Source organism: Amblyomma mixtum, chromosome 4 (assembly GCF_055824585.1).
Source record: "Amblyomma mixtum isolate Tamu chromosome 4, ASM5582458v1, whole genome shotgun sequence".
Classification (NCBI taxonomy): Eukaryota; Metazoa; Arthropoda; class Arachnida; order Ixodida; family Ixodidae; genus Amblyomma; species Amblyomma mixtum.
The window spans coordinates 97,898,515-97,910,605 of record NC_143015.1 but is presented as its reverse complement, the minus strand read 5'-3'; the positions used below and the strand labels follow the sequence as shown (position 1 = coordinate 97,910,605).

General features: G+C 46.8%; 1 long non-coding RNA gene across 1 annotated transcript; it reads right to left on the bottom strand.

Annotated features, from left to right (window-relative positions):
- Nucleotides 1–1,722: 1,722 nt before the first annotated feature.
- On the bottom strand, nt 1,723–10,419 carry LOC149347546 (uncharacterized). The gene is made up of 4 exons (XR_016292534.1): nt 10,107–10,419; nt 7,429–7,522; nt 6,807–6,882; nt 1,723–2,018 (listed from the first exon to the last, which is right to left on the bottom strand). It is a non-coding gene; the product is annotated as an uncharacterized LOC149347546 (long non-coding RNA).
- Between the last annotated feature and the right edge of the window lie 1,672 nt (nt 10,420–12,091).

The following is a 12,091-nucleotide window of genomic DNA, read 5'->3' as shown; positions in this document are numbered from 1 at the left end:
TACAAGGGCATGCAGCATTTGCTTTTCTTGTAGCGGTTGTTAGCAACGTTTAAAACGGTTGTTAGCTCGGCTAGTTGGTTATGTGCTTATTTTTTTCCACCACTTTTTTCTTCTCTGAGTTGCCCTTCCTGCTCGCATCTGACGAAAAGACTGGAACGTTGACAATATTAAGGCGAAATTCACCTTTAATGCCTCATACTGTCGTTAGCAGCCGTGTTGGCAGCCGTGTCGACAGCCGTGTCGGCAGATGTGTCCGCGTTTTGACGGGTGTCCACCGAGATATGCGAGACAGTTACTGCTTAATTTCCTTTCCTCAAATACAATTTTCAGTTTCTTCATGACGGCCCCTCTTTCTCTTTCTTCTTTCACTCCCACTTAATCCCTTCCTGTACGGTGCTCCGGGTGTCCACCGAGATGACGGATAACTGCGTAATTTCCTTTCCTCAAAAAGCGTCGCGTTCAGAGGGCAAGGCATCGCGCCGAACGGCTGGTGGCGTTCCGTGGACTGCCTGGCAGCGCTACAACACGCTGCCGCGTTCCACACCTAAAGACGAAGCTTAAGCGTCATTAATTAGCAGTTAATTAGTATTTAGTAATCAGCCACTAATTAGATATTTGTCATTACTTCGTCATTAATTATGTGTGACGTCATCCAGTGGTGGCGTCACTAGTAACACAAAGGCAAAGTGGTGCGGAAAACGCTTTCGCCTCTGCGCACTTTAGACAGTCAAAGTGCCCCTGAACTTTTTTGCACTAAAATACAGACATTTATGAAAAATCTCCATCAAAATCCAACTGCCAACCCACCAGACAACCTAATTTCTTTTTATTTTTTCAACTATTCGGAGCAGATGACTCCCGTGCCCTTTTCGTGGTGTGGTTTAGTTTGGGTATCGGGGTGCAACGTCCCAAAGGGACGCCGTAGTGAAGGGCTACGAAAATTTCGACCACCTGGGATTATTTAACGGGCACTGACATCGCACAGCACACGGGCCTCTAGAATTTCGCCTCCATCGAAATGCGACCGCCGCGGCCGGTATCGAACCCATGTCCTTCGGGTCAGCAGCCGAGCGCCGTAACCACTCAGCCACCGAGCCCTTTTTGTGGAATAGACGATGAAATGGGCGTGTTTTGTAACGATCACTTTCACTCTTAGAACTAAAGGAGTGCAGAGGAGTGCCCAGAACACACTTTGAAGGAGTATTCGCTTGTCCCATATTCCACTCCTTTTTCCAGAATAAAATTACTCCCTCTGGACAAAGAGTGATCCAACACCTACTCATGGAGCACTGTACTACTCCTGCAATAGAGTACAGGCACTCCTCCGAGGGAGTAAAGCTACCACATTGAAACAGCATCCTACTACTCTTTCAGGTAGAGTTCCAGGACTCAGTTTGTTAGAGTGACTATACTCCTTCAAGGAGTATCAGCCCAGATCTTATTTTACTCCTTCAAAAGAGTTTCACGTGTTTTCAATATATCCTACTAATTTTCTTATTTCACATATTCTTCAGAGCAAGTTGGTCATATGTTTTGCAGGATCCACCTGCGCTACATCTACAAAAGAGTAATGAGCAAAAGGGATTATAATCTTTGAGTAGAATAATTTTTGCTCATACAACTACTTTATGGCTACACTACAGTTTGCACATTAGTATGGTGCTCTGTCTGCGTTGGGAATAACAATGGTTCAAGAAATAATGACACAAATGTACAACACTGATAACTTTTATTTCTCAAGTCATTGCTGTGATTGCTGTGGCTGCCCAAAACACGCTCGGGAGGTGCTCGCTAGGATCAAGCCCCATTAGTGTCTCAAGCAGCAGACAAGCCCGCTTTGTTTTTGGGGTGTACTTGACATTAAATGCCAAGAACACTGCCAAAAGCAAAGTAAACCCATCTACCAAATCCACCGCAGTGAGCTGTAAGCGCTCAAAAGAAACTAAGATGCTGGATGATGCCGTAGCTTGCTCGGCTGAGTGAAGGAGCTTTGGCTATGCGTGCATTTCTCCGGGTGCCTGCAAACATGAATGAAAATAATGCAAGTAAGAGTCAATTCCAATGCCCTTTTCATACTATCCTGCATATAACCCCAAGGAAAAAAAGAAAGAATACAACTAGAATGTACTGATCGTGTGTGTCATGTCGCCACTAGTGTGTACCTATATTGTGACCAAGTGCAGACACCTTTCATTGCAAACCTTCATTCAGAGCTACAATTTTATGAAGCCCAATACAATTATCACTATGCTAGTCCTTTCAAAAGCTGTGTGCATGTAAAACAAGCACATATTTACCAAATGAAAATTTTAACATGAGCAAGCTCTTCTGCAAGTATCATGATCAGCCTGACTACGCCCACTGCAAGGCAAAGGCCTCTCCCATGTTCTCCAATTAACCCTGTCCTTCGCCAGCTATGTCCACCGTGTTCCTGCAAACCTCCACCCATGGAACTTTTTGCTGCTTCCTGCTACGCTTGCCTTCTCTTGGAATCCACTCCGTTACCCTTAAGGACCAGCGATTATCTTGCCTTCGTCTTACATGCCCTACCCAAGCATCCTTTTTTCTCCTGATTTCGACTAGGATGTCTTCAACCCGCGTTTGTTCCCTCACCCACTCCGCCCGCTTCCGATCTCTTAACGTTACGCCTATCATTTTTATTTCCATAGCTCGTTGCGTTGTCCTTAACTTAAGCTGAACCCTCTTCGTTAGCCTCCACGTTTCTGCCCCATAGGTGAATACTGGTAGGATACAGCTGTTGTATACTTTTCACATGAGGGGTATTGAAAAACTGCCATTCATGATCTGAGAGAACCTGCCATATGCACTCCACCCCATTCATATTCGTCTAGTTATTACCCTTCATGATCCGGATCAGCGGTCACTACCTGCTCTAAGTAAATGTATTCCCTTATCACTTCCAGTCATTTCTAAAACCACACCTATTGTGCTTGACGGTTTCTTGTCACATAATACATTGTGCAGTTTAAAATATAAGGTAACCTTGAATCGGGAAAACACTTAAACCAATGACAGTTTTCTTGCTGAAGAGAAATGGCTGTTGCAATTCCTGTTTCTCAGATACCATTAACTGAATTTCATGCTCTAAAATAGTGAAGGAAAAATTCAAAATTTTTCATCTCAAAGAGGCAGACAACAAATTTCAGTTTGGTTTGGGTTGGTTTATGGGGTTTAACGTCCCAAAGCGACCCAGGCTATGAGGGACGCCGTAGTGGAGGGCTCCGGAAATTTCGACCACCTGGGGTTCTTTAACGTGCACTGACATCGCACAGTACACGGGCCTCTAGAATTTCTCCTCCAATGAAATTCCAGCCGCCGCAGCCGGGATCGAACCCGCGTCTTTTGGGTCAGCAGCCAAGCAAATTTCAGTTGCACATTTTTTTTTTTTTTTAATGATGCATAAGGCATTACTATGCACGGATAACCACACAGTATTCGCCTATGACTGCTAAATAATTTGTAATTAAATATCTTCTCTCTCCTGCTTCACTTTTAAAAACTGAGCAATGGCAATGGCATCAAAGGTCAGTATAAGCCAGGGGAGGCATGAGGAAAACTGCAATATAATTGCGGCTTCGTCATTCATTGTGATTCCGACTCTTAAGGCAGGCTGGCTTTAGCATTTTAACTAATTAAAATGATGAAGTAGCGATATCGTAGCTTTTTTGTGCCTTCCATAACCTATACTGAACATTGATGTCATAGCAATTGCTATGCTATTGAAACAGGGAAGAAAAGCAATCTGGTTATAATTATTTAGCGATTGGAGACGAATACTATGCAACAATTCTATGTATACGAATGCCCAGCACGTCGCTACAAAGAACACACATAACCAAAAATTTGGTGTTTATACTCATTTAAGGTAATACTACTTCCCACGCAAGAACACGACAGCCATGTGTAAACTTTTTGCTTTCATAGTAATAAAATCTATCCAACGACAAGTTAGGCGCAGCATGTCTGCTCTTTATAAATATGCAATACTGACAATGTTTGACACTAGCATTTGGCATGAACGAGATAACTGTGATTACTTCGCACATTACGTGCCAGTCCATACTATTACGCACAATTTAGATTTGCAAATGTAATGTGTAATTCTCTATGACTGCCACGTTAGTGCACTGAAAACCAATGAAGTTGTCTTGCATTTGCAATGTTCTCACTACTTTTATGCAACACTGATCACTTCAGTATATCTGCATCGTTCTGTTAGACGGCCACGGGATAGCTAGAATTAAGGCTATTTTATGTGATGGAAACCATTGACTGGACAACAAAGAAGAAAAGCCTCAACTACTGTCCTGGTGCTGGGACGTCTAATAAGAGCTCAGAAAACTCGGTTTCAATACGCCAGACCCTCCGCATAACATTACCCTGTGCGAAAATACCCCACCCCACCCTAGCTTAATTTCTGTCCACATGCACCAAGGCTCACTGCACCTGTTATAAATATTGCCCTAAATATTGCAATCAAGCTGCCCGTGTATGCATAGGCTATCTGTGCATGGAGAAAGAAAGAAGTTGTTAGGAATGTTTCACACCAAAAACAGAAAAAAAGGCAGCCTGTTTCTCAGAAACAGCTAAGAGCATGAAATGGTGTGTCCAAAATGATTAGGCTGCTTTGTACTTATTTATGACAACGAGAACTGTCCGAGCTGCGCTTTCAAAAATTCAGGAGCTTTGTGCACAAACGTAGCTTCCGTATGCACGTCTTGTAGCACAAACACTTCCGAATTGAAACGACCGATGAATATGCACAGGAAAAAGCAAATATAGAGCGCTTGAATTTAGAAGAAAAGCTACCTTGCACAATCAGAAATTTCGCGACAGAACCTTCCAAACAGTGACGTGTACTGGTTGCGGTATACCGAATATATACCTAGCAAATAAGTGTGCGCTTTGTTAACGAGCGGGATTCTGTGGCGGCAATGCTACAGCTCCAATTCCGAAAACCTAACGCTGCAAAAATGGAGTTTTCAAAATACGTGCGAATGCACGATACACTTTTGCACGCATTTAGAACTTTCAGTTGTGAAACACAGACAATGAATCTTGTGTATGCGTCTTCCTTGGCTGCTAAAAAAATTCTTCTATAAGTCTCCAGTTTGCCTGTGTACTCCACAAATTCTAGGATCCCTGTCCGCTACATGTGAAATTTCACTGAAGCGAAAGTAATACAACCGATAGCTAGCTGATGATCTGCTAGGGCAACAGGATTTCAAAAGTTTGAGAAGGGCAGTGGGAGTCCAATCTAGGTGGAGTAGTGAAATTTGACTAGTAACAGACAGGGATCCTCCAATCTGTGGAGGAAACCGGCAAATTGGAGACTTACGGAGGAATTTTTTTACCTGCCAAGGAACACGCATACACAAGAGCGTCTTTTTTGGCTGGTAAAAAAATTCTTCCATAAGTCTCCAATTTGCCTGTGTCCTCAACAAACCGCAGGATCCCTGTCCACTACTAGTCAAATATTTCAACTCCACCTGGCTTGGACTCCCACCGCCCTTCTCTGTGGAGAAAGGGTGACAGCAGCTGGCAAAGGACAAGGTTAACTGCAGATCAACTGGGGAAGCATTATCCTGCACTGATTTTGACGGCAGGTTCACAAGACAAACAAAATCAACTCAAGGAGCGGGGTGCACATCATGCGACTGAATGTCAATGGCCAGTGAAAATGGCACCAGCACTGTGGAATGCACATGCAGAAAACGAGACGCATTTTTTTGTCAACTTTGAGTAGCAGTCTACTGCACTTTTAAAGAGCAAAGCTCTCAAGTATGGCAACACTGGCACTTTTTGTTTTACTGGGGTGAGGGTCGTCGTGAGGGTTGAAGTCCATATTTCTTTTCGATCCACTGTGTTAATTGCGAGCTATGTTTACCTAATAGGGGCTGGGCATCTAACATCACCGTTATTTCTTTGCAGCAGTTAAAACAATACAGCATACATTTCATAACATGCTTAACGAATTTTTGGGAGCAGCATGCTTTTACCCTTCTACTATTTGTTGCTACTGAATCAGTTTGGCGTTGACAAAAGATCTGTAATAAGGAGTAATTACTCATTGACATCCACTCGAGCACAGCCAAATGGCTACAAAGGAAAGCTATACAGCTTTCACAGAAACTTCGTAGTTAAAGAAAGATTCGTCCTGGTCCGGTGTTCGAACTCAGAACCACCACTTCACTGGAGCAGTCGCTCTACCAATTTGTCCAACCTGGACGGCAAGCTTATGGTAGGGCGAGAGCGAAGTGATCAATAACTCGAGTGGGAACTGTGTTGGTCCAATGTTTTAGGACCCCTAAAACAATGGACAAACTCAGTTCCCGCTTCATGTTACCTCTAAAACATTGGACAAACTGAGTTCCCGCTTCATGTTACAATACTGAGTGACATTTTGGTCTATACACCAGACATACTGGTAAAGCATCATGATAGAACACAATGTTTTTTAAAGGGATAAAGGAATATGTTCGCCCCTTCAGAGGGCACATATGCATAAGAGGCAACATGTGTGAAATAGTCACTGCACCTGAAGCAGTGTAAACTCCATTATGTTAACAGCAGCAGTCAAAAGCTTCATGAGCGACTATTTCATACAGATCATGCAATTACATTCATGTAATTCAGGATCAGATTCATGTGATTATACAGGGAGGTACTGCTGCTAAGTGCACGTAGAGCTCTGCATGCATTTCTAAACCTGGCTGTGAGCCTATGTCTACGAAATTTTTCTAAATAGGCAGGTAAGGTATGCATCACTGGAAAACAATACCTACCACAAACAGCTGAGGAGAGATAGCACAGCCAAAAGCTGGAAGCACGAATGGCCCAGTAGATACTGGCAGCTGGCAACTGCAAATAAATATGTCAGAGCAACTGTTGTCAGTGGCCGTAACAATGTCATGAATGACAAGAGAAGAAATTGTCTACTGCTTCATAAATTAGAATAAGGTATTAACATAGGAACACAAAAAGCAATGAGATGGCCCATGACAAAAGAAATGAACAGATTGTATGTGATGCACCGATATACATTTTTTCAGTAGATTTACACGACTGTCACAACCGCATAGAAAGATGAGCAGGCTGGAATACCACTATTTTTATGCATGATGAAAAGAGCGTAACTATTCGAATATAGCATGCACAGGATTTAATTATTACTACTAGGGTGCTTTGGAGCAGCACCGAAGGTATTTTTAAATTGAACGTAGCGACCAGTAGACCCGTCTGCTTTGCACAAATGACGAGAGGATGGAAAAGGCATGCATTCATTAGCAAGAAGCACGATATCTCACATCACAGCATGAAACGAAAATTGGTATTGCATTTAACAAATATGCACAGAAATAAAAACTGCCTAGTGGCAATGCAAGTAAGAGCAAGGGAAAAAAATACCGAAGAAAACTGGTGAGTGTGGTGCAGGGAGGTCTGTGGGTAGGGTCTCGTGCCTGGGAATAGTTCCGAGCGCGGAGAATCGCCGGCAGCACAGCTGGTGGCAGTCAACCAAGAATAAATAAGAGAAAGTGAAAATCAATAACAAACCATCACCGATATAGCGAACGACCTGAAAGCGGGCCGCACAAACGAGGGATATAGCAAAAAGCTTGAAATCCTAAATAAGTGCGCAGTTGCATCCCAAACAGTTCTCAAAATCTGAAGGCGAGGAAGCATCGACACCTACACCTCAGGGCAGACGCAAGAACGATCTAACTTTGACATAATACTGTGTCAAATTCTGTTCCATGGGGAAGCACAGATAAAAATTTACAAATGACTAGGCAAGGGATATGCCCCAGCCTTTTACACGCGATCATTGTCCCCGAAAAAATTGTATGACAAATATTAAGGCGTAAGCACTAATCCGACGAGTACACACACTGAGCACTGTCTGTTGGCAGCTGGCCTAGCGCGAGTGCTCTGTCGCGCGGCACTGCCGCTCATCGTCATCTTCTAAGTAGCACAAATCAATCCGACGGGCACCAGCCGCGGCAATTTCCTCACGGGCGTCCCAGAACCCTCCTCGCAGCGCCGCCTCTCCTCCTCCGCTCTTTTCTCCCTTCTCTTTTTTTCTTTCACGGCTGTTGCGCTCTTCGGTCTATTCCTCCGGCGAGTCTGCCTCCGCGCACCGCCGCCGCCAATCTGCGCGTCTTCTGAACCGCGGCCTGGTCAGCGCGCCTCTCAATGTTTGGTTTATGGTTTATTGGGTTTTAACGTCCCGAAGCTACTTAGGCTATGAGGGACGCCGTAGTGAAGGGCTCCGGAAATTTTGACCACCTGGGGTTCTTTAACGTGCACTGACATCGCACAGCACACGGGCCTCTAGAATTTCGCCTTCATCGAAATTCAGCCGCCGCGGCCGGGATCGAACCCACGTCTTTCGGGTCAGCAGCCGAGCACCATAGCCACTGAGCCACCGCGGCGGGGTGCCTCTCAATGTGCTGACGCATGAACACGTAGGTGGTGGTGGAAACGTTTATTGCCAATGATGTAAATCGTAGGGGGCGCCTGGTTTGCCGCAAAAGTTTGCATGATTACGAGAATTGGTCTGGGTATCGGGCATGCAGCAGTATTGGGTATTGAGCAGTCCGGGTTTGTAGTTGTCGCCAATGTGCAGCCTGCGTTATGGTGAGGGACGGAGCGGGGGGTGCGTATTCCCTTCTTTTGTCTCGGTAATACGAGAGAATATCACGGAAGGAGACCAGGTAGGCCGCCGCGGTGGCTCAGCGGCTATGGTGCTCGGCTGCTGACCCAAAAGACGCGGGTTCGATCCCGGCCGCGGCGGCTAGAATTTCTTTGGAGGAGAAATTCTAGAGGCCCGTGTACTGAGCGATGTCAGTGCACGTTAAAGAACACCAGGTGGTCGAAATTTCCGGAGCCCTCCACTACGGCGTCTCTCATAGCCTTAGTCGCTTTGGGACGTTAAACCCCATAAACCAACCAAACCAGACCAGGTAGTGCGCGGGCCGCGGGCGAACGGACCGTCGTGTGAATCGCCCTTTAACGCCATTTTAAGTACGTGCGCAGTCGCCTTCTTTGCGCGAGGAACGTGCCGGCCACACAAATGGCTCGAAGGGCAACGCGAAAATCGCGAGCCGGCCGCCCTAGAAGCTCGCCAGGAGCAGAACAGCTGTGAAAGACAATACGAGCAGAATCGCTTTATTAAGGCGAAAGCCTTTAATGCCTCATACTGTCGTGAGCAGGGAATGCACTACCTGGTCTCCTTCCGTGATATTCTCTCGTATTACCGAGACAAAAGAAGGGAATACGCACCCCCGCTCCGTCCCTAACCATAGCGCAGGCTGCACATTGGCGACAACTACAAACCCGGACTGCTCAATACCCAATACTGCTGCATGCCCGATACCCAGACCAATGCTCGTAATCATGCAAACTTTTGCGGCAAACCAGGCGCCCCCTACGATTTACATCATTGGCAATAAACGTTTCCACCACCACCTACGTGTTCATGCGTCAGCACATTGAGAGGCGCGCTGACCAGGCCGCGGTTCAGAAGACGCGCAGATTGGCGGCGGCGGTGCGCGGAGGCAGACTCGCCGGAGGAATAGACCGAAGAGCGCAACAGCCGTGAAAGAAAAAAAGAGGAGAAGGGAGAAAAGAGCGGAGGAGGAGAGGCGGCGCTGCGAGGAGGGTTCTGGGACGCCCGTGAGGAAATTGCCCCAGCCGCGAGGCAACTCGACCGTTGTCAGTTCCCTTGTCTGTCCGCAGCTGGCCTAGCAAGAGCGCTCTCTAACGTGGTACTGCACGCTCATCATCCTCTCCTACGTAGCACAAATCTATGCTATTGGAATGTAGTAAACATTGTCTGTTGTTTTTCGCAGCGCTAGCAAGCGACCGCATAACTCTGTTGTGATAACTGGTGGCCGCGGCCGACAGCGCGCCTGAATACGTAGTGCGCGGGCCGCGGCCGAACGGACCGTCGTGTGAATCGGCCTTAACGCATTATAGCTGAGGCAACCGCACGCAGACTGCCTGCACTGCCATCCCTATATAGGCGCACACTAATAACGCGTGCGAATAGAGATCAGAAGTAAAGAAACGTACACGGGACTCACCGTTCAGACGGCTCATCAAGGCTTAGCAAAACCGCACATTCTTCTTCGTTGCCTCTCCAGATGACAAGAAGTCGTAGCGCTACCTTTCTTCACGGCTTTACCCGTTCAAAATCACCAGTGTTGACAGGGCGTAATTCTCGTCGTTGGTTTCCAAAACACACTTGTGTTCTTCATACACGTTTACCGCACAAGCACTCAAACAATGCTACGAAAACCCAAATAACACAAAACGTGACGACGGCTGCAGTTTTGCTTCGTTGAAAAAACCTACAAATGCGCTTTTTTTATTACTAATATTTGAATTGTGTTTGCAACGAAAACAAATTATATTTTTTCATTTTATTTCTTTATTAAATGCTAATACCAAAGCGCTTTTAGATACTTTTGCTGACATGTCGTTTGTAGAAGCTGCGATCCTGTGATCCTATCCCCGGGTGTCCTAGCAGACGACGGCGCAGACGACGCTGTTGACGGAATGCAATTTCGATTGACGGCAGCGAAAATCCCTTAAATGCGACAAAAAAGGCAAAGAAACGCACCGTATCGCAAACTGGTCCATATCAAGGATATGTTCGACGCGAGCGGTAGGGCAAAGAGCAGCTGCGATGCATTACTCAACGCGACACTGGCATGCTCGACGGAGATCTACATGAAACAGAGCTTAAATGTGACCCGTACAAGCGGATTACTGTGATATCAACTGCGTTACGGAACTACGACGATACTTGCTTCACACTTTAGCTTATATGCAACAGCGGTCCGCACTCGCCGCATCCTGTTCGAGTGTACTTTCACTAGCAAGAGCCCACATGCATGGAAGCCGACAGAAGTAACTGTCTTTTCGAGTTCAGATTGTTCCGAGAAATACGAGCAGCTTACTTTAGCACGTACTCGAATTCAAGTTCTCAGCCTGTGTGTCACGTACGGTGACGATGGCGTCGAGGACGAGCTTAAGAATCGCCTTAACGTGGCCGCAACGCAGCCGGTATCCCAAGCATTCGTGCGCTAATTGTTGTTCACCTGTACTGCGAACGTGCGCTCAGTCGCAGGCCAGCCGCTAGCTGCTCGATTTACCAGCCTTGCGAGTACAATTCGCAAGTTTCTGACCCAATCTGTGAGCGAGCCGAGCTTTCAGCAATGACGCTGCTCGCGAGCGCGCCGCGCGACGAGCTTCGGCCTGCTCCCTGGCTGCCGTATTCGTAGCTAAGCCTAGGAGGTTTCACTTCGATGCCAGAGCTGAGAGCGCTTCGAAACTGGCTAGCGCTGAGGTGCTACTCTTTGCATTGTAAGTATACGTTTTATTGTGAACTATGTCTCGTAGTGAAATAAAGATATGCTCGGGTCGACCCGAACGGTGATGATGGCGTCGAGGACGAGCTTAAGAATCGCCGCAACGCAGCCGATATTCCATGCATACATGTGTGCTAAATTTGTTCACCTGTGCTGCAAACGTGGGCATAAAGGCTCGCTCAATCGCAGGCCAGTCGCTGCTCGATTTTCCAGCCTTGCGTGCGCGATTCGCAAGCTACGGAGCGAATCATTGAGCGAGCCGAGCTTTCGGCAACGACGCCGCCCGCGGTCGCGCCGGGCGACGAACTGTGCGCTGCTCGCTGGCTGCCCTTGTCGTCGCTAAACCTAGCCGATTTCACATAGATGCTGTAGCTGAATGCGCTTCGAAACTGGCCAGCACTTAGGTGCTACCCTCGGCGCCGTTTTACTCTGAACCCCGCGTCATAGGGAAATAAATATATGCTCGGTTTCCGCGACCCCTTCAGGAGCGGAGCTATAGCAGAGGCCAGGCGAACTCCAGAGCAGCAGCAAAGCGGCTATGGGAGGAAATTTGTATGGCTGTTATCGCTTCTACCAACAACTCGACATTGGCTAATGATACTCTATCCCAGAGCTTTGGTCGTGAACAAACAATACCAGTGCATTTTTCTGACGCCGGCAGCCGGCATCCAGGCTGGCAGGCCGGCCCCGAGAAG